The sequence below is a fragment of the Staurois parvus genome, unplaced genomic scaffold (genome assembly GCF_062004578.1).
Source record: "Staurois parvus isolate SC_StPar_1 unplaced genomic scaffold, SC_StPar_1.0 ptg000915l, whole genome shotgun sequence".
Classification (NCBI taxonomy): Eukaryota; Metazoa; Chordata; class Amphibia; order Anura; family Ranidae; genus Staurois; species Staurois parvus.
This window is the reverse complement of record NW_028318711.1, coordinates 324,262-347,410: the sequence shown is the minus strand read 5'-3', so window position 1 is coordinate 347,410 and position 23,149 is coordinate 324,262. Positions and strand designations below refer to the sequence as shown.

Here is a 23,149-nt window from a genome sequence, read left to right as displayed (position 1 = left end):
CTGCACACTGCTATATATCCTTTCCAGCAAACTTTGCCATAAACATTGAGATTTTTAGTTCACACATATTGCAATACATGTTTAAGCTGGCCAACTGCGTCAAACTAAACCTTTCTGGCCAAACCCTACTCTACCAAAAGCAAATGCTACTGTGGACACAATGCCAACATGGGGCAAAAAGACACAAAGTGGGGGGAGAGCTGCTAGGTTAAAACCTGGCTACTGACCTTCAAAGCTCTAGAGGATGTGAGAAGCATGCTTCACTAGGGCATCCCGCGCTCTTTGGCTGCAGCTCATGGCCGGTCAGTTTGCCATTAATCTGGACCAGATACTAGGCTCGTACCCCATATTCAGGGCTTTGCACTCCTGTGTCTCTGCGGAGCCTCCGACATCAGAGTGGAGTTTATCCCCTGTTTCAGGGCCTCTCACACTTGTCTTGTAGAGCCTCCAACATTAGCGAGGAGTTCATCCCCTATTTCAGGGCCTCGGACGCTACTGTCTAGGACACTGGTGCTGAGCTGGTTCCCTGTCTCAGACATTGGCTTTGGTACCAAGCTCTCCTCCTCTCTACAACAGATTATCCAGAGAAACATCCAACCTTTAGAGAACCTCTAGAGGCTACAGGCGAAAGCTTGACTTTCACCTTCAAGAAATCCCAACAAGTAGCCCAAAGAGGACTCTGTCAGAGCTCCACTAGGGCCTACAGTGCAACCGTTGTCACATTTGTAAAATGGCACCTTTGTGCTCCACACAGACATGGGAAGATCCAGGAACAACCCTCTGCACACTGCTATATATCCTTTCCAGCAAACTTTGCCATAAACATTGAGATTTTTAGTTCACACATATTGCAATACATGTTTAAGCTGGCCAACTGCGTCAAACTAAACCTTTCTGGCCAAACCCTACTCTACCAAAAGCAAATGCTACTGTGGACACAATGCCAACATGGGGCAAAAAGACACAAAGTGGGGGGAGAGCTGCTAGGTTAAAACCTGGCTACTGACCTTCAAAGCTCTAGAGGATGTGAGAAGCATGCTTCACTAGGGCATCCCGCGCTCTTTGGCTGCAGCTCATGGCCGGTCAGTTTGCCATTAATCTGGACCAGATACTAGGCTCGTACCCCATATTCAGGGCTTTGCACTCCTGTGTCTCTGCGGAGCCTCCGACATCAGAGTGGAGTTTATCCCCTGTTTCAGGGCCTCTCACACTTGTCTTGTAGAGCCTCCAACATTAGCGAGGAGTTTATCCCCTATTTCAGGGCCTCGGACGCTACTGTCTAGGACACTGGTGCTGAGCTGGTTCCCTGTCTCAGACATTGGCTTTGGTACCAAGCTCTCCTCCTCTCTACAACAGATTATCCAGAGAAACATCCAACCTTTAGAGAACCTCTAGAGGCTACAGGCGAAAGCTTGACTTTCACCTTCAAGAAATCCCAACAAGTAGCCCAAAGAGGACTCTGTCAGAGCTCCACTAGGGCCTACAGTGCAACCGTTGTCACATTTGTAAAATGGCACCTTTGTGCTCCACACAGACATGGGAAGATCCAGGAACAACCCTCTGCACACTGCTATATATCCTTTCCAGCAAACTTTGCCATAAACATTGAGATTTTTAGCTCACACATATTGCAATACATGTTTAAGCTGGCCAACTGCGTCAAACTAAACCTTTCTGGCCAAACCCTACTCTACCAAAAGCAAATGCTACTGTGGACACAATGCCAACATGGGGCAAAAAGACACAAAGTGGGGGGAGAGCTGCTAGGTTAAAACCTGGCTACTGACCTTCAAAGCTCTAGAGGATGTGAGAAGCATGCTTCACTAGGGCATCCCGCGCTCTTTGGCTGCAGCTCATGGCCGGTCAGTTTGCCATTAATCTGGACCAGATACTAGGCTCGTACCCCATATTCAGGGCTTTGCACTCCTGTGTCTCTGCGGAGCCTCCGACATCAGAGTGGAGTTTATCCCGTTTCAGGGCCTCTCACACTTGTCTTGTAGAGCCTCCAACATTAGCGAGGAGTTTATCCCCTATTTCAGGGCCTCGGACGCTACTGTCTAGGACACTGGTGCTGAGCTGGTTCCCTGTCTCAGACATTGGCTTTGGTACCAAGCTCTCCTCCTCTCTACAACAGATTATCCAGAGAAACATCCAACCTTTAGAGAACCTCTAGAGGCTACAGGCGAAAGCTTGACTTTCACCTTCAAGAAATCCCAACAAGTAGCCCAAAGAGGACTCTGTCAGAGCTCCACTAGGGCCTACGGTGCAACCGTTGTCACATTTGTAAAATGGCACCTTTGTGCTCCACACAGACATGGGAAGATCCAGGAACAACCCTCTGCACACTGCTATATATCCTTTCCAGCAAACTTTGCCATAAACATTGAGATTTTTAGTTCACACATATTGCAATACATGTTTAAGCTGGCCAACTGCGTCAAACTAAACCTTTCTGGCCAAACCCTACTCTACCAAAAGCAAATGCTACTGTGGACACAATGCCAACATGGGGCAAAAAGACACAAAGTGGGGGGAGAGCTGCTAGGTTAAAACCTGGCTACTGACCTTCAAAGCTCTAGAGGATGTGAGAAGCATGCTTCACTAGGGCATCCCGCGCTCTTTGGCTGCAGCTCATGGCCGGTCAGTTTGCCATTAATCTGGACCAGATACTAGGCTCGTACCCCATATTCAGGGCTTTGCACTCCTGTGTCTCTGCGGAGCCTCCGACATCAGAGTGGAGTTTATCCCCTGTTTCAGGGCCTCTCACACTTGTCTTGTAGAGCCTCCAACATTAGCGAGGAGTTTATCCCCTATTTCAGGGCCTCGGACGCTACTGTCTAGGACACTGGTGCTGAGCTGGTTCCCTGTCTCAGACATTGGCTTTGGTACCAAGCTCTCCTCCTCTCTACAACAGATTATCCAGAGAAACATCCAACCTTTAGAGAACCTCTAGAGGCTACAGGCGAAAGCTTGACTTTCACCTTCAAGAAATCCCAACAAGTAGCCCAAAGAGGACTCTGTCAGAGCTCCACTAGGGCCTACAGTGCAACCGTTGTCACATTTGTAAAATGGCACCTTTGTGCTCCACACAGACATGGGAAGATCCAGGAACAACCCTCTGCACACTGCTATATATCCTTTCCAGCAAACTTTGCCATAAACATTGAGATTTTTAGTTCACACATATTGCAATACATGTTTAAGCTGGCCAACTGCGTCAAACTAAACCTTTCTGGCCAAACCCTACTCTACCAAAAGCAAATGCTACTGTGGACACAATGCCAACATGGGGCAAAAAGACACAAAGTGGGGGGAGAGCTGCTAGGTTAAAACCTGGCTACTGACCTTCAAAGCTCTAGAGGATGTGAGAAGCATGCTTCACTAGGGCATCCCGCGCTCTTTGGCTGCAGCTCATGGCCGGTCAGTTTGCCATTAATCTGGACCAGATACTAGGCTCGTACCCCATATTCAGGGCTTTGCACTCCTGTGTCTCTGCGGAGCCTCCGACATCAGAGTGGAGTTTATCCCCTGTTTCAGGGCCTCTCACACTTGTCTTGTAGAGCCTCCAACATTAGCGAGGAGTTTATCCCCTATTTCAGGGCCTCGGACGCTACTGTCTAGGACACTGGTGCTGAGCTGGTTCCCTGTCTCAGACATTGGCTTTGGTACCAAGCTCTCCTCCTCTCTACAACAGATTATCCAGAGAAACATCCAACCTTTAGAGAACCTCTAGAGGCTACAGGCGAAAGCTTGACTTTCACCTTCAAGAAATCCCAACAAGTAGCCCAAAGAGGACTCTGTCAGAGCTCCACTAGGGCCTACAGTGCAACCGTTGTCACATTTGTAAAATGGCACCTTTGTGCTCCACACAGACATGGGAAGATCCAGGAACAACCCTCTGCACACTGCTATATATCCTTTCCAGCAAACTTTGCCATAAACATTGAGATTTTTAGTTCACACATATTGCAATACATGTTTAAGCTGGCCAACTGCGTCAAACTAAACCTTTCTGGCCAAACCCTACTCTACCAAAAGCAAATGCTACTGTGGACACAATGCCAACATGGGGCAAAAAGACACAAAGTGGGGGGAGAGCTGCTAGGTTAAAACCTGGCTACTGACCTTCAAAGCTCTAGAGGATGTGAGAAGCATGCTTCACTAGGGCATCCCGCGCTCTTTGGCTGCAGCTCATGGCCGGTCAGTTTGCCATTAATTTGGACCAGATACTAGGCTCGTACCCCATATTCAGGGCTTTGCACTCCTGTGTCTCTGCGGAGCCTCCGACATCAGAGTGGAGTTTATCCCCTGTTTCAGGGCCTCTCACACTTGTCTTGTAGAGCCTCCAACATTAGCGAGGAGTTTATCCCCTATTTCAGGGCCTCGGACGCTACTGTCTAGGACACTGGTGCTGAGCTGGTTCCCTGTCTCAGACATTGGCTTTGGTACCAAGCTCTCCTCCTCTCTACAACAGATTATCCAGAGAAACATCCAACCTTTAGAGAACCTCTAGAGGCTACAGGCAAAAGCTTGACTTTCACCTTCAAGAAATCCCAACAAGTAGCCCAAAGAGGACTCTGTCAGAGCTCCACTAGGGCCTACAGTGCAACCGTTGTCACATTTGTAAAATGGCACCTTTGTGCTCCACACAGACATGGGAAGATCCAGGAACAACCCTCTGCACACTGCTATATATCCTTTCCAGCAAACTTTGCCATAAACATTGAGATTTTTAGTTCACACATATTGCAATACATGTTTAAGCTGGCCAACTGCGTCAAACTAAACCTTTCTGGCCAAACCCTACTCTACCAAAAGCAAATGCTACTGTGGACACAATGCCAACATGGGGCAAAAAGACACAAAGTGGGGGGAGAGCTGCTAGGTTAAAACCTGGCTACTGACCTTCAAAGCTCTAGAGGATGTGAGAAGCATGCTTCACTAGGGCATCCCGCGCTCTTTGGCTGCAGCTCATGGCCGGTCAGTTTGCCATTAATCTGGACCAGATACTAGGCTCGTACCCCATATTCAGGGCTTTGCACTCCTGTGTCTCTGCGGAGCCTCCGACATCAGAGTGGAGTTTATCCCCTGTTTCAGGGCCTCTCACACTTGTCTTGTAGAGCCTCCAACATTAGCGAGGAGTTTATCCCCTATTTCAGGGCCTCGGACGCTACTGTCTAGGACACTGGTGCTGAGCTGGTTCCCTGTCTCAGACATTGGCTTTGGTACCAAGCTCTCCTCCTCTCTACAACAGATTATCCAGAGAAACATCCAACCTTTAGAGAACCTCTAGAGGCTACAGGCGAAAGCTTGACTTTCACCTTCAAGAAATCCCAACAAGTAGGCCAAAGAGGACTCTGTCAGAGCTCCACTAGGGCCTACAGTGCAACCGTTGTCACATTTGTAAAATGGCACCTTTGTGCTCCACACAGACATGGGAAGATCCAGGAACAACCCTCTGCACACTGCTATATATCCTTTCCAGCAAACTTTGCCATAAACATTGAGATTTTTAGTTCACACATATTGCAATACATGTTTAAGCTGGCCAACTGCGTCAAACTAAACCTTTCTGGCCAAACCCTACTCTACCAAAAGCAAATGCTACTGTGGACACAATGCCAACATGGGGCAAAAAGACACAAAGTGGGGGGAGAGCTGCTAGGTTAAAACCTGGCTACTGACCTTCAAAGCTCTAGAGGATGTGAGAAGCATGCTTCACTAGGGCATCCCGCGCTCTTTGGCTGCAGCTCATGGCCGGTCAGTTTGCCATTAATCTGGACCAGATACTAGGCTCGTACCCCATATTCAGGGCTTTGCACTCCTGTGTCTCTGCGGAGCCTCCGACATCAGAGTGGAGTTTATCCCCTGTTTCAGGGCCTCTCACACTTGTCTTGTAGAGCCTCCAACATTAGCGAGGAGTTTATCCCCTATTTCAGGGCCTCGGACGCTACTGTCTAGGACACTGGTGCTGAGCTGGTTCCCTGTCTCAGACATTGGCTTTGGTACCAAGCTCTCCTCCTCTCTACAACAGATTATCCAGAGAAACATCCAACCTTTAGAGAACCTCTAGAGGCTACAGGCGAAAGCTTGACTTTCACCTTCAAGAAATCCCAACAAGTAGCCCAAAGAGGACTCTGTCAGAGCTCCACTAGGGCCTACAGTGCAACCGTTGTCACATTTGTAAAATGGCACCTTTGTGCTCCACACAGACATGGGAAGATCCAGGAACAACCCTCTGCACACTGCTATATATCCTTTCCAGCAAACTTTGCCATAAACATTGAGATTTTTAGCTCACACATATTGCAATACATGTTTAAGCTGGCCAACTGCGTCAAACTAAACCTTTCTGGCCAAACCCTACTCTACCAAAAGCAAATGCTACTGTGGACACAATGCCAACATGGGGCAAAAAGACACAAAGTGGGGGGAGAGCTGCTAGGTTAAAACCTGGCTACTGACCTTCAAAGCTCTAGAGGATGTGAGAAGCATGCTTCACTAGGGCATCCCGCGCTCTTTGGCTGCAGCTCATGGCCGCTCAGTTTGCCATTAATCTGGACCAGATACTAGGCTCGTACCCCATATTCAGGGCTTTGCACTCCTGTGTCTCTGCGGAGCCTCCGACATCAGAGTGGAGTTTATCCCCTGTTTCAGGGCCTCTCACACTTGTCTTGTAGAGCCTCCAACATTAGCGAGGAGTTTATCCCCTATTTCAGGGCCTCGGACGCTACTGTCTAGGACACTGGTGCTGAGCTGGTTCCCTGTCTCAGACATTGGCTTTGGTACCAAGCTCTCCTCCTCTCTACAACAGATTATCCAGAGAAACATCCAACCTTTAGAGAACCTCTAGAGGCTACAGGCGAAAGCTTGACTTTCACCTTCAAGAAATCCCAACAAGTAGCCCAAAGAGGACTCTGTCAGAGCTCCACTAGGGCCTACAGTGCAACCGTTGTCACATTTGTAAAATGGCACCTTTGTGCTCCACACAGACATGGGAAGATCCAGGAACAACCCTCTGCACACTGCTATATATCCTTTCCAGCAAACTTTGCCATAAACATTGAGATTTTTAGTTCACACATATTGCAATACATGTTTAAGCTGGCCAACTGCGTCAAAGTAAACCTTTCTGGCCAAACCCTACTCTACCAAAAGCAAATGCTACTGTGGACACAATGCCAACATGGGGCAAAAAGACACAAAGTGGGGGGAGAGCTGCTAGGTTAAAACCTGGCTACTGACCTTCAAAGCTCTAGAGGATGTGAGAAGCATGCTTCACTAGGGCATCCCGCGCTCTTTGGCTGCAGCTCATGGCCGGTCAGTTTGCCATTAATCTGGACCAGATACTAGGCTCGTACCCCATATTCAGGGCTTTGCACTCCTGTGTCTCTGCGGAGCCTCCGACATCAGAGTGGAGTTTATCCCCTGTTTCAGGGCCTCTCACACTTGTCTTGTAGAGCCTCCAACATTAGCGAGGAGTTTATCCCCTATTTCAGGGCCTCGGACGCTACTGTCTAGGACACTGGTGCTGAGCTGGTTCCCTGTCTCAGACATTGGCTTTGGTACCAAGCTCTCCTCCTCTCTACAACAGATTATCCAGAGAAACATCCAACCTTTAGAGAACCTCTAGAGGCTACAGGCGAAAGCTTGACTTTCACCTTCAAGAAATCCCAACAAGTAGCCCAAAGAGGACTCTGTCAGAGCTCCACTAGGGCCTACAGTGCAACCGTTGTCACATTTGTAAAATGGCACCTTTGTGCTCCACACAGACATGGGAAGATCCAGGAACAACCCTCTGCACACTGCTATATATCCTTTCCAGCAAACTTTGCCATAAACATTGAGATTTTTAGTTCACACATATTGCAATACATGTTTAAGCTGGCCAACTGCGTCAAACTAAACCTTTCTGGCCAAACCCTACTCTACCAAAAGCAAATGCTACTGTGGACACAATGCCAACATGGGGCAAAAAGACACAAAGTGGGGGGAGAGCTGCTAGGTTAAAACCTGGCTACTGACCTTCAAAGCTCTAGAGGATGTGAGAAGCATGCTTCACTAGGGCATCCCGCGCTCTTTGGCTGCAGCTCATGGCCGGTCAGTTTGCCATTAATCTGGACCAGATACTAGGCTCGTACCCCATATTCAGGGCTTTGCACTCCTGTGTCTCTGCGGAGCCTCCGACATCAGAGTGGAGTTTATCCCCTGTTTCAGGGCCTCTCACACTTGTCTTGTAGAGCCTCCAACATTAGCGAGGAGTTCATCCCCTATTTCAGGGCCTAGGACGCTACTGTCTAGGACACTGGTGCTGAGCTGGTTCCCTGTCTCAGACATTGGCTTTGGTACCAAGCTCTCCTCCTCTCTACAACAGATTATCCAGAGAAACATCCAACCTTTAGAGAACCTCTAGAGGCTACAGGCGAAAGCTTGACTTTCACCTTCAAGAAATCCCAACAAGTAGCCCAAAGAGGACTCTGTCAGAGCTCCACTAGGGCCTACAGTGCAACCGTTGTCACATTTGTAAAATGGCACCTTTGTGCTCCACACAGACATGGGAAGATCCAGGAACAACCCTCTGCACACTGCTATATATCCTTTCCAGCAAACTTTGCCATAAACATTGAGATTTTTAGTTCACACATATTGCAATACATGTTTAAGCTGGCCAACTGCGTCAAACTAAACCTTTCTGGCCAAACCCTACTCTACCAAAAGCAAATGCTACTGTGGACACAATGCCAACATGGGGCAAAAAGACACAAAGTGGGGGGAGAGCTGCTAGGTTAAAACCTGGCTACTGACCTTCAAAGCTCTAGAGGATGTGAGAAGCATGCTTCACTAGGGCATCCCGCGCTCTTTGGCTGCAGCTCATGGCCGGTCAGTTTGCCATTAATCTGGACCAGATACTAGGCTCGTACCCCATATTCAGGGCTTTGCACTCCTGTGTCTCTGCGGAGCCTCCGACATCAGAGTGGAGTGTATCCCCTGTTTCAGGGCCTCTCACACTTGTCTTGTAGAGCCTCCAACATTAGCGAGGAGTTTATCCCCTATTTCAGGGCCTCGGACGCTACTGTCTAGGACACTGGTGCTGAGCTGGTTCCCTGTCTCAGACATTGGCTTTGGTACCAAGCTCTCCTCCTCTCTACAACAGATTATCCAGAGAAACATCCAACCTTTAGAGAACCTCTAGAGGCTACAGGCGAAAGCTTGACTTTCACCTTCAAGAAATCCCAACAAGTAGCCCAAAGAGGACTCTGTCAGAGCTCCACTAGGGCCTACAGTGCAACCGTTGTCACATTTGTAAAATGGCACCTTTGTGCTCCACACAGACATGGGAAGATCCAGGAACAACCCTCTGCACACTGCTATATATCCTTTCCAGCAAACTTTGCCATAAACATTGAGATTTTTAGTTCACACATATTGCAATACATGTTTAAGCTGGCCAACTGCGTCAAACTAAACCTTTCTGGCCAAACCCTACTCTACCAAAAGCAAATGCTACTGTGGACACAATGCCAACATGGGGCAAAAAGACACAAAGTGGGGGGAGAGCTGCTAGGTTAAAACCTGGCTACTGACCTTCAAAGCTCTAGAGGATGTGAGAAGCATGCTTCACTAGGGCATCCCGCGCTCTTTGGCTGCAGCTCATGGCCGCTCAGTTTGCCATTAATCTGGACCAGATACTAGGCTCGTACCCCATATTCAGGGCTTTGCACTCCTGTGTCTCTGCGGAGCCTCCGACATCAGAGTGGAGTTTATCCCCTGTTTCAGGGCCTCTCACACTTGTCTTGTAGAGCCTTCAACATTAGCGAGGAGTTTATCCCCTATTTCAGGGCCTCGGACGCTACTGTCTAGGACACTGGTGCTGAGCTGGTTCCCTGTCTCAGACATTGGCTTTGGTACCAAGCTCTCCTCCTCTCTACAACAGATTATCCAGAGAAACATCCAACCTTTAGAGAACCTCTAGAGGCTACAGGCGAAAGCTTGACTTTCACCTTCAAGAAATCCCAACAAGTAGCCCAAAGAGGACTCTGTCAGAGCTCCACTAGGGCCTACAGTGCAACCGTTGTCACATTTGTAAAATGGCACCTTTGTGCTCCACACAGACATGGGAAGATCCAGGAACAACCCTCTGCACACTGCTATATATCCTTTCCAGCAAACTTTGCCATAAACATTGAGATTTTTAGTTCACACATATTGCAATACATGTTTAAGCTGGCCAACTGCGTCAAACTAAACCTTTCTGGCCAAACCCTACTCTACCAAAAGCAAATGCTACTGTGGACACAATGCCAACATGGGGCAAAAAGACACAAAGTGGGGGGAGAGCTGCTAGGTTAAAACCTGGCTACTGACCTTCAAAGCTCTAGAGGATGTGAGAAGCATGCTTCACTAGGGCATCCCGCGCTCTTTGGCTGCAGCTCATGGCCGGTCAGTTTGCCATTAATCTGGACCAGATACTAGGCTCGTACCCCATATTCAGGGCTTTGCACTCCTGTGTCTCTGCGGAGCCTCCGACATCAGAGTGGAGTTTATCCCCTGTTTCAGGGCCTCTCACACTTGTCTTGTAGAGCCTCCAACATTAGCGAGGAGTTTATCCCCTATTTCAGGGCCTCGGACGCTACTGTCTAGGACACTGGTGCTGAGCTGGTTCCCTGTCTCAGACATTGGCTTTGGTACCAAGCTCTCCTCCTCTCTACAACAGATTATCCAGAGAAACATCCAACCTTTAGAGAACCTCTAGAGGCTACAGGCGAAAGCTTGACTTTCACCTTCAAGAAATCCCAACAAGTAGCCCAAAGAGGACTCTGTCAGAGCTCCACTAGGGCCTACAGTGCAACCGTTGTCACATTTGTAAAATGGCACCTTTGTGCTCCACACAGACATGGGAAGATCCAGGAACAACCCTCTGCACACTGCTATATATCCTTTCCAGCAAACTTTGCCATAAACATTGAGATTTTTAGTTCACACATATTGCAATACATGTTTAAGCTGGCCAACTGCGTCAAACTAAACCTTTCTGGCCAAACCCTACTCTACCAAAAGCAAATGCTACTGTGGACACAATGCCAACATGGGGCAAAAAGACACAAAGTGGGGGGAGAGCTGCTAGGTTAAAACCTGGCTACTGACCTTCAAAGCTCTAGAGGATGTGAGAAGCATGCTTCACTAGGGCATCCCGCGCTCTTTGGCTGCAGCTCATGGCCGCTCAGTTTGCCATTAATCTGGACCAGATACTAGGCTCGTACCCCATATTCAGGGCTTTGCACTCCTGTGTCTCTGCGGAGCCTCCGACATCAGAGTGGAGTTTATCCCCTGTTTCAGGGCCTCTCACACTTGTCTTGTAGAGCCTCCAACATTAGCGAGGAGTTTATCCCCTATTTCAGGGCCTCGGACGCTACTGTCTAGGACACTGGTGCTGAGCTGGTTCCCTGTCTCAGACATTGGCTTTGGTACCAAGCTCTCCTCCTCTCTACAACAGATTATCCAGAGAAACATCCAACCTTTAGAGAACCTCTAGAGGCTACAGGCGAAAGCTTGACTTTCACCTTCAAGAAATCCCAACAAGTAGCCCAAAGAGGACTCTGTCAGAGCTCCACTAGGGCCTACAGTGCAACCGTTGTCACATTTGTAAAATGGCACCTTTGTGCTCCACACAGACATGGGAAGATCCAGGAACAACCCTCTGCACACTGCTATATATCCTTTCCAGCAAACTTTGCCATAAACTTAGAGATTTTTAGTGCGTGCCATGGGTGACATATGTGGGCGTTGCCTTAGCTTGGACTCCGCCCCTGCCACGCTCTGTCTTTGAGATTGGCTTCTCCTATTTCTGGAAGTCCTGTCAGAGCAGGTTAGGAGGATATGGTGAAGTTCTTGGCTGCGGCTGAGACGGGAGTGTGTGAAGGGGGAGACGGGGGACTACATGTCTCAGCATGGACCTGGGGGTTTTCTGTGACAGAGAGAGCCAGGGGGTCCCAGACTGAGAAAGGAGAGAGAAATGAGAAAGGTGTAGGGGCAAGATGAGTATCCCATGAAAGTCCGTATCCCCTGAATCCCCGGTATATAAGGCACGACAAGCCGATCACCGAACTACTGCAGCCGAACATGTACCTGAGTTAAATTAACACTTTACATGCCGAATGGTCGGCAGCAGGACACAGGATTGGCCGGGGAAACAGAATTATTAACCCCTTACATGCTGAGTGGTCGTCGGGGCTGTTACATGCCAAATTATCTGCAGCGACTTCGGACAGTGTCAGTGACATCGGGGGGGGGGGGGCAGTGATTTTTTTCTTTGGGGGGGGGGGATAGTGTAAGTGACCTGGGGAGAATGGTGATATGGGGGGGGGGGGCAGTGATAGTGACTTTGGGGAGGACTGTTCTACTCAATGTTACTATCACTGCCCTGCCCCCACCATGTCACTGACACTTTGCCCGCCCCCACCATGTCACTGACACTGCCCCCCTCCCCATGTCTCTACTTTCTCCATCTCCACCCAGTAACTCACTGCTTACGAGATTGCCAATCATTTCAAAATCAAGATTGATGCAATGTGTGAGGTCATCTCCACTGCACAGACATCTATCCCACTTAGCATACCTTATGCTAAACCTCCCTCAACACTTTTCTCCTTTAACCTGGCTACTACCGAAGAGGTCACTAAAGTTTTCTCAGAAGCCCATCTCACCACCTGCCTTCTGGATCCTGTCCCCTCGCAACTACTACGATCACCTTCTTCTTCTATTCTATGTTCCCTCACTCACATCTTCAATCTCTCCCTCTCTACTGACACCTTCCTCTCCCCTCTAAGCATGCACAGATCACTACCGTACTTAAAAAGCCCTCACTGGACCCCACCAACCTGAACAACTTAAGACCCATCTCCCTGCTCCCGTTTACCTCTAAGCTCCTACCTCACTGACAACAACCTTCTTGACCCTTAAGAGTCTGGCTTTCGCTCACTCCACTCCACTCCACTCCACTGAAACTGCCCTACTAAAACTCACTAATGATTTACTAACTACTAAAACCAATGGCCACTACTCCATACTCTTGACCTCTCTGCGGCTTTTGATACTATTGACCATCCCCTCCTCCTCAAAAAACTCCACTCCCTTGGCCTCCGAGACTTTAATGGTTCTCCTTCTACCTATCGCAGCACTCCTTCAGTGTTACCTATAACTCTGTCTCCTCCTCGCCACTTCTCCATCAAGATCAATTATACAACCATCAGTCCCTCCCCTCATGCCAGGGTACTAGGTGTAATCCTGGACTCCCATCTGTCCTTTCAGCCCCAAATCCAGTCACTGTCCAAATCTTGTAGACTTCACCTCCGCAACATCTCCAAAATACGCCCGTTTTTAGCCACCAAAACCACTAAGCAACTTATTCACTCCCTTGTTATCTCTCGCTTTGACTATTGTAACTCCCTCCTCACTGGCCTACCTCATCACAAGCTATCCCCTCTTCAGTCTATGATGAATGTTGCTGCCAGACTCATTCACCTTGCCAACTGTTCCATGTCTGCCATCCCTCTCTGCCAATCCCTCCACTGGCCTCCCATTGCCCAACGGATAAAATTCAAAACATTAACAATAACAAATAAGGCCATTTCTAACTCTGCCCCCAATTACATCACCAATCTTGTCTCCAAATATCACCCAAAACGTCTTCTCTGCTCCACCCACAACCTTCTGTCCTCTAGCTCCCTTGTCTCCTCCTCCTATGCTTGTCTCCAGGACTTCTCCAGAGCCTCCCCCATCCTCTGCCACTCTCTACCCCAATCTTTCCGACTATGGCCTACTCTGCCCACTTTTACGCGATCTCCGAAAACCTCTCTTTAAGGAATCTAACAACCAAATCTTCTATTTCTCCTATCAGTTCATCCCCCACAGTTATTACCTTCTGTACCACCAGTCCCTCCCTCTTAGATTGTAAGGTCCTCCTAACCCTCTTGTATTGAACTGTATTGTTGCTGTATTGTCTCCCTTTATATTGTAAAGCGCTGAGCAAACTGTTGGTGCTATATAAATCATGGATTATAATATTAATAAAAAATACAAAAAAAGTAAATTTTAGGACACACAAGCGGAATAAAATTACCCAATTTAATTTTTGTAAAATATAAAAGATAAGGTTACACCTCACAGATACCCAATGTGTTAAACCTTAAATTTGCGTGTGGCCATGAAATGGCGACCAACTTTAGTACCCTATATTTTCTATAGGTGATGCTTTAAAAGCCAAACAAGAGTATGGAGAAGGAAAGGAACTGCTCATGATCCTAAGCATACCACCTCATCAGTGAAGCATGGTGGTGGTAGTGTCATGGCGTGGGCATGTATGGCTGCCAATGGAACTGGTTCTCTTGTATTTATTGATGATGTGACTGCTGACAAAAGCAGCAGGATGAATTCTGAAGTGTTTCGGGCAATATTATCTGCTCATATTCAGCCAAATGCTTCAGAACTCATTGGACGCCGCTTCATAGTGCAGATGGACAATGACCCAAAGCATACTGCAAAAGCAGCCAAAGAGTTTTTTAAGGGAAAGAAGTGGAATGTTATGCAATGGCCAAGTCAATCACCTGACCTGAATCCGATTGAGCATGCATTTCACTTGCTGAAGACAAAACTGAAGGGAAAATGCCCCAATAACAAGCAGGAACTGAAGACAGTTGCAGTAGAGGCCTGTCAGTGCATCATCAGGGATGAAACCCAGCGTCTGGTGATGTCTATGCGTTCCAGACTTCAGGCTGTAATTGACTGCAAAGGATTTGTAACCAAGTATTAAAAAGTGAAAGTTTGATTTAGAATTATTATTCTGTCCCATTACTTTTGGTCCCTTAACAAGTGGGAGGCACATGTGCTGTCATGGAAATTTTGTATTACAGGTTGAACTTTAAATGTGTCATATATTAATGTTATTCATATGTCTCTTGTGTGGCTTAATTAAAGCTCTGAAGGCTGCAATTAGGCCATGCGCATTTGCAATGTATATATTACAGTACTCAGCTCGGTAATGGATGAGATGGCAGATCTGCGCTTATAGACTGGCGTGTATGCCACCACGGCATTCGATGCCAATGCCGCGGGCCTGTATCCACATATCAGCAGCATAGTACCACATGGACTTCGTATGGCCAGGCGCCGGGCAGTGCGAACTCCGCGTGTAGGCTCATGTATATCTTACAAGCCACTACCGACCTGAACTGTATCTGGATGGATGTGTTTTAATAAAGATCGTATCGGGCCCATTCAGATACAGACTGACACGGTTTAATCTAGGGGATGCTTGTACAGAGAGTGAACATACTACTAGGAGCTGAGAGCATGTAAAGGATGGGAAGCTTGCTCTCCAGAGAGCTTATGGGGGAGGGGAGGACTGGTTTAACTGGTTTTCAGTATAGATAAGAGGAAACACTACACTCCAAGCAGGATGGACATTCTCGTGTATGGACACCCCCTATACATTGTTCTGTGGGAGGGGATTGACCTGACCCCCCGTGTGGGGGGGGGCATGTGTGTGCTTTTAATAAAACAAGAGTCTGGGGTTAGAGCCAGAGACAGAGTGAATTCAACCTCCAACCTGAGAGTATCATCTGATTATTCCTGGGTCACGGGAGCTCCATTTTTCCCCACATCTCAAAAGAGCTACTCACGGTAAGGAAAAATTTGTTGAAAACGAATTTCCAAGACAATGCAAACTGTTGTAATTCCTACACCGTTCACCTGATTTGGATGTAAATACCCTCAAATAAAGCTGACAGTCTGCAGTTAAAGCACCTCTTGTTCGTTTCATTTCAAATCCATTGTGGTGGTGTATAGAGCCAAAAATGTTAGAATTGTGTCGATGTCCCAATATTTATGGACCTGACCTACATAAAAACCAGACATATCTTCAGAGGAGACAAACAGTTTGATAGGTCACACTCCCTGACTGGAATACCTAGGAAAGCAGAAAACTACATCTCTGGAACCCTTCAAATATCTATTTCATATCTACCCACTCCTCAGATGTGTCTGCATAATAGTTTACCCGCGGGTGGAATGTCACTTCTGCATAGAGAAAGTTATGAGCCAAAATATGAACTATAAGAGATTTTGGCTCTAGTTTAGGTCTACGCCCAGACCTTCCCTCCTTAAACGAGGTATTGGTCCTTGACTTCAGAGACACCCCCTGCTAGGGAACTACAAAATGGGCTGTCAAGCCTAAGAAAGGAAGTTGAAGAATTCTCCCTTTTAACATCAGAACCACCTGGGGAGACCCATGCCCTTTCGCTCTGAAACTTGATCTGCTAACCCAGGACTTTGGCAAGTACTTTAACCCTCTAACTTCTCTCTGTTATCCCTTTGCTGTGCTGTTGTTCTCTGTATATTTATGTATATATATTAGTTACATCTTTTTTCTGTAAATATTTTTATTGCACCCTTTTGACCTTTTAGTAATAAATCTTTCCTTCTGAAAGCGTTGAACTGTTTCTATAGCTCTTTATTGCAATTTACAAATTCCTGCCTCTACTCTGTTTGACCCTCTGTATAACCGGCCTGCGGTGACCGTGTTATACAGACGATTATCTCAACCATTATAGTGTTATAGCTGATATCATCGAGTTTCCTCATTCTCTGTACAAAAAGGAGGTGGTGGCAGTGTGAAGGGTTAACTGCGTAATTAACTTGACCCAGTAACAATCGCTCCCAGGCTGCCAGTACACAGATTGTGGTCCAATTAGCTGGAAAATTGTTGTGCAGAGTGCAGCTGGGCTTGGCATTGTTACGCACGTGACATCACGGTTTTAGATTGGCTAGTCCTTCGGTCTTGAGTTTGGTGAGGAGGTCAGGGGTCTGACGCCGCATTCGTCAGAGTCTGGTGTTAGAATGATTGCTCTCACTCCCGGCGTGCACCGGGATACGTAACGTGTAGCACAATCAACGTTTTATGCGTAGGCACCCCTGACTTTGCATGTGGGGGGGGGATGCTTGGGTGTCAATTTACATTTTTTACAATTGAAAACTTTTTTTTTCACTTTTTTTTTTTCACAGTGGACAAAACGTCCCCTAATGTGGTGATTTTTCTGGTGACACATACTCTTTCATGAAACATCTGATATTTCCCCTGTGCTCCACTTAATGGAATCCAGTCCAGATCGCATTGCATTACAGTCTTTCCCGGCCATACTGGTATACTTGTCAGATATACAGACGCCCCCATCCACAGACCTGGCAGTGAAAGGGTTAAAGGTGTCCCCCCCACACCAAATCCAGCGAACAAGCTATACAGGCATTTTAACCACCTCAATTAATAACTACCGTATTTGCCGGCGTATAAGACGACTGGGCGTACAAGACGACCCCCTACTTTTCCTGCTAAAATGTAGTGTTTGGGCTATACTCGCCGTATAAGACTACCCCTCTTCCAATGCACACCAGTGGGAAGAATAGTACCCCATCATCGGTGTCAGTGGGAGGAATAGTGCCCCATCATCGGTGTCAGTGGGAGGAATAGTGCCCCATCATTGGTATTAGTGGCAGGAATAGTGCCCCATCATTGGTATTAGTGGCAGGAATAGTGCCCCATCATTGGTATTAGTGGGGGGAATAGGTGCCCCATCATTGGTATTAGTGGCAGGAATAGTGCCCCATCATTAGTATCAGTGGAAGGAATAGGTGCCCCATCATTGGTATCAGTGGCAGGAATAGTGCCCCATCATTGGTATCAGTGGGAGGAATAGTGCCCCATCATTGGTATCAGTGGGGGGAATAGGTGCCCCATCATTGGTATCAGTGGCAGTAATAGTGCCCCATCATTGGTATCAGTGGCAGGAATAGTGCCCCATCATTGGTATCAGTGGCAGGAATAGTGCCCCATCATTAGTATCAGTGGGGGGAATAGGTGCCCCATCATTGGTATCAGTGGAAGGAATAGTGCCCCATCATTGGTATCAGTGGCAGGAATAGTGCCCCATCATTAGTATCAGTGGGGGGAATAGGTGCCCCATCATTGGTATCAGTGGAAGGAATAGTGCCCCATCATTGGTGTCAGTGGCAGGAATAGTGCCCCATCATTGGTATCAGGGGCAGGAATAGTGCCCCATCATTAGTATCAGTGGGGGGAATAGTGCCCCATCATTGGTGTCAGTGGGAGGAATAGTGTCCCAACATTGGTGTCAGTGGGGGGTGGAATAGTGCCCCATCATTGGTGTCAGTGGGGGGTGGAATAGTGCCCCATCATTGGTGTCAGTGGGGGGTGGAATAGTGCCCCATCATTGGTGTCAGTGGGGGGTGGAATAGTGCCCCATCATTGGTGTCAGTGAGAGGGGGGAATAGTGCCCCATCGTTGGTGTTAGTGGGGGGGGAGGAATAGTGCCCCATCGTTGGTGTCAGTGGGAGGAATAGTGCCCCATCATTGGTGTCAGTGGGAGGAATAGTGCTCCATCATTGGTATCAGTGACACCAATGATGGGGCACTATTCCTCCCACTGACACCAATTACACTTGCTGACCCCTATTGCAGTATGGTGCTGCTGAAGCCAGCATATGTGGTTGCAGCAGCACCTCTACACTGAACACTTACCTGCTGCTCCTGCACTCGATTTTCGCCAGGCCGCTCGGCTCCGCCCCCTCGCCGGTGATTGGCCGCCTGTGTGTCTTTCCTAAGCTACAGTTCTGGCGGCCAATCACCGGTGTGGAGGCGGAGCCGAGCAGCCGCCCGAACATCCAGTGGCCGAACCGAAGGAGCAGCCGCGCTTCCTGGACTGGACCGTCGTGGGACCGGATCCAGGTAAGAGACAGCAGCCCCTCCCAACCCCTGTACTTAGTGTCCCTTCCGTTGGAAGGGGGGGGCGGCACCGCGCCGCCCCCCTAAAAAGTGTCAGTATGCCGTATACCGGCGTATAAGACGACCCCCGACTTTTGAGAAGATTTTCAAGGGGTAAAAAGTCGTCTTATACGCCGGCAAATACGGTAGCTTTTGAAGTAAGGTGCACATGGGAGCGCATTGCACAATACAAGCAAACTGAAATTTCCCAGCACGCTTACCAGCTAGCCTAAAAAAAAAAAAAAAAAAAAAAATTTGACCCTAATTGCAACACAAAAAAATGGCCATATTCACATGGGGCATCCCACAGCAAATACCCATGAGAAGCTGTTTTAACCTGCTTGGGGATGCACAGATGTTCCATGCATCCCCATGCAGGCAGTCCAATTGATGTCAGTTGGGACACAGCAGCTACTCCAGATGTGACATCCATGAGAGATCCATAATAGATATAACAAGCAATCAAATAATAGATAATACATAAAATATTAACCACTTGAGCTCCTGAGGATTTACCCCCCTTAATGACCAGGCCTTTTTTTGCTGTTTGGCGCTGCACCAATTCAAATGATAATTGCGCGGTCATGCAATGCTGTACCCGAACGAAATTTACGTCCTTTTTTTATCACACAAATAGAGCTTTCTTTTGGTGGTATTTTATCACCTGTGTGCTTTTTATTTTTTGCGCTATAAACAAAAAAATACACAAAAATATTGAAAAAAAACTATATTTTCTACCTTCAGCTATAAAAAATATATCGTAAACTCAAAGTTAGTCATAAATTTAAGCCAAAATGTATTCTGCTACATGTTTTTGGTAAAAAAAAATCCCGTGCATTAGCGGGCAAACTGGCGCTATATGGGAGCGGCGCTAACAATATCGGAAGTCACCAGTGACACTAATACAGTGATCAGTAAAAATTTGTTCAATGTAATCAATGACACTGGTGACAGGGCAGTGAAGGGGTTAACTGGGGGGGGATTAAGGGGTTAAACGGGATTACTGGTGTACTGGCGGGCAAACTGGCGCTATCTGGGAGGGGCGCTAACACTATCGGAAGTCGCCAGCGACACTGATACAGTGATCAGTAAAAATCGGTTCACTGATCAGTGACACTGGTAACAGGGCAGTGAAGGGGTTAACTGGGGGGGGGGGAATTAAGGGGTTAACCGGGATTACTGGTGTACTGGCGGGCAAAAAGGTGCTATCTGGGAGGGGCACCAACATTATCGGAAGTCGCTAGCGACACTGATACAGTGATCAGTAAAAATCGATTCACTGATCAGTGACACTGGTGACAGGGCAGTGAAGGGGTTAACTGGGGGGGCGATCAAGGGGTTAAACGGGATTACTGGTGTACTGGCGGGAAAACTGGCGCTATCTGGGAGGGGCGCTAACACTATCGGAAGTCGCCAGCGACACTGATACAGTGATCAGTAAATTCGGTTCACTGATCAGTGACACTGGTGACAGGGCAGTGAAGGGGTTAACTGGGGGGGGTTAAACGGGATTACTGGTGTACTGGCGAGCAAACTGGCGCTATCTGGGAGGGGCGCTAACACTAACTGGGGGGGGGGGGCGATCAGGGGGTTAAATGTGACCTAGGTGTGTTCTAACTGTGGGTATGTGCTGTTTTACTCACTTTTACTGTGTCTTCTTCTCTGTCTGGGACGAATGTCCCCTGGCAGAGAAGAATGACATCATATCCTCTCCTGTGTAAACTTCAACACAGGACAGGATAGGACAGGGACCGATCATCTGATTTCAGCCAGACATCACTGGCTGAAATCTAATGATTGATCCCTCCGGGATCGAATGGTGTCACCCGCGGGTCGGCGGAAGCGCGCGTACACAGCCCCCTGCCGGTGAAAACGTCGGGAGCGCGGAACCCGTTTTAAAACGTGCTTTTGCGCCTGAGTGCCGCCCTGCACAAGTGTATATATACAGTGGCAGGGCGGCAAGCGGTTAACTGTATCAATAAAAATTATAGGTAAAGTACAAAAAAAAAAAAATCTAAAAATAAATAAAACAATAAAAGATAAAAAATAATGAACAATATTAATAATACCATATTAACAACAGATATAATCAATAAACTAAGACAATAAAGAACAGACAGATATAATAGTAATAAAATAGTAATCAATACTATATTAATAGATATAATCAATAATAATAAAATACAAAAGTCAATAATAATACCAGATATAATCAATAATAATTGATAATAAAATAGATAATGCAAAAAATATTGATCAGTAAGCTAGATATTGATTATGTCTATATGTACTATTGTTAACTTATTTTTATGCTTTATAATTTAAAAAAAGATATAAATAGTCAATAATAAATAATAAAAATACAATAAATCAATAATAAAATAATAATACCAGATCTCATCAATGATATTAATATTAGATAATAATAAAATAATCATAAGTATAATCAATATTATTATTACTATTTATATCTTATTATTTTATGTATTGTTTAATCTCTATTTCTTGTTTAAATCTATATTGTTGTTTTATTTATTATATAAATAGCAGTTATCGCTATAATCAATATTAATAAACAATAAATAGAATAGTATTACATATAATGAAGAATAATAGATATAAACAATAATCAAATATTAGCAGTAGATAGAATCGCTAATAACAGACAATAATAAAATCCCCCCAATCACAGATAGAAGAATAATAGGAGATAGAAGGGGATTTCTTACCGGGCTCCCCGCTCCTGGCTCAGGTAGCTCTGGCTTTCCGTCCTCCCCTCAGCCCGGCTCTCAGAGGACGGCGCTGTATACGGACATTGGGAGGGAGGATCCACCCAGCGGTAGAAGTCCTCTTCTTGACTAAGGTGGGCATGCTGGGACTTGTAGTACTTATAGGGGGCTCGCTCTCGTCATCGGAGATGGGAGAGATGTGATTGGACGGCACACATGACAAGCAAACTTCCCAAACAGAAATCCCGTCCATTGGTGAGGAAGGATCTGTTCTGGGGGAGAAATAAAGGACGGCGTCTGTCACCATGGCAACAAGTTGGTGTGCCTGTTAGTGGACTCCGCCCCTGTTCAGTGAGTTCTAGGGGTGTAGCGTTACCCGTTCAGGGACATCCGGTGATTGGCGGTGACTCTGTGGAACAAGATTTACATGTATTGGATAGAAAGTAATGGCCGGGGGTGTGCCGCTCCTCCTCCGGACTCCGCCTCCTCCCGCTCTCCATTCTGCGTCTTCCTCCCAGCAAATCCCGGCTCTGACTGAGGTCTTGTGTGCGCAGTTCTGTTGTGCGCAGGTGCCTCTGCTAGAACCCCGCCCCTTTTTCACGCGGGGGCGTGGCTTACCCCGTTCCCGGAAGTGCTGTGAAGGCGGTTGGTTACAAGTTTGGCGACATCCGGTGATTGGCGGTGACTCTGTGGAACAAGATTTACATGTATTAGATAGAAGGTAATGGCCGGGGGTGTGCCGCTCCTCCTCCGGACTCCGCCTCCTCCCGCTCTCCATTCTGCGTCCTCCTCCCAGCAAATCCCGGCTCTGACTGAGGTCCTGTGTGCGCAGTTCTGTTGTGCGCAGGTGACTCTGCTAGAACCCCGCCCCTTTTTCGCGCGGGGGCGTGGCTTACCCCGTTTCCGGAAGTGCTGTGAAGGCGGGTGGTTACAAGATTGGAGACACGCTGTGCTTCTCTTCCGGAGGATAGAGCTTCGGCCAGACAGCTGAGCTCCGTCTTCCGGGGGTGAGGAGCAGCCCGGGGGGACTGCAAGTCTCAACATGGACTTCCGGGACAACTTAACAGGTGGTGAGGAGACAGAGAACCTGTCAGCCATGGAGCCGGCTGGAGAGGGAGACGGGTGGCACATAGAGGACTGTGCATTTCTTGTTTGCTCTATGTGCCTCCGCTATCCATCTCCTGCATGCACCCCCACGGCCCCCCTCCAGCACTGCAGGGGATCTGTCAGCAGCATATGCACTCCCCAGTGCTGACAGTCCCCCCCCACATACAGGCGTGAGAGCAGAGAGAAAGCTGCCTCTCCTCCTCCTGTGTCACCCCCGCCCACACTTCCAGCCAGCCTTGTGTATGCTTCCCCCCCCCCCTCTCTCTCTTCACTCCCTCTCCCCCCCCCTCTCTCTTCACTCCCTCTCCCCCCCCCTCTTCACTCCCTCTCCCCCCCCCTCTTCACTCCCTCTCGCTCCCCCCCTCTCTCTTCACTCCCTCTCGCTCCCCCCCTCTCTCTTCACTCCCTCTCGCTCCCCCCCTCTCTCTTCACTCCCTCTCGCCCCCTCTCTCTCTCTCTTCCCCCCTCCTCTCTCTCTCTC

At 47.8% G+C, this 23,149-nt stretch overlaps 1 long non-coding RNA gene across 1 annotated transcript in view; it reads right to left on the bottom strand.

Moving 5' to 3' along the window:
- LOC149442080 (uncharacterized) overlaps positions 1-22,919 on the bottom strand; it is a 152,540-nt gene extending 129,621 nt beyond the window's left edge. The window contains exon 1 of the long non-coding RNA XR_016307240.1: positions 21,562-22,919. This is a non-coding gene — a long non-coding RNA (uncharacterized LOC149442080). The remainder of the gene's footprint in view (positions 1-21,561) is intronic.
- Positions 22,920-23,149: the final 230 nt, after the last annotated feature.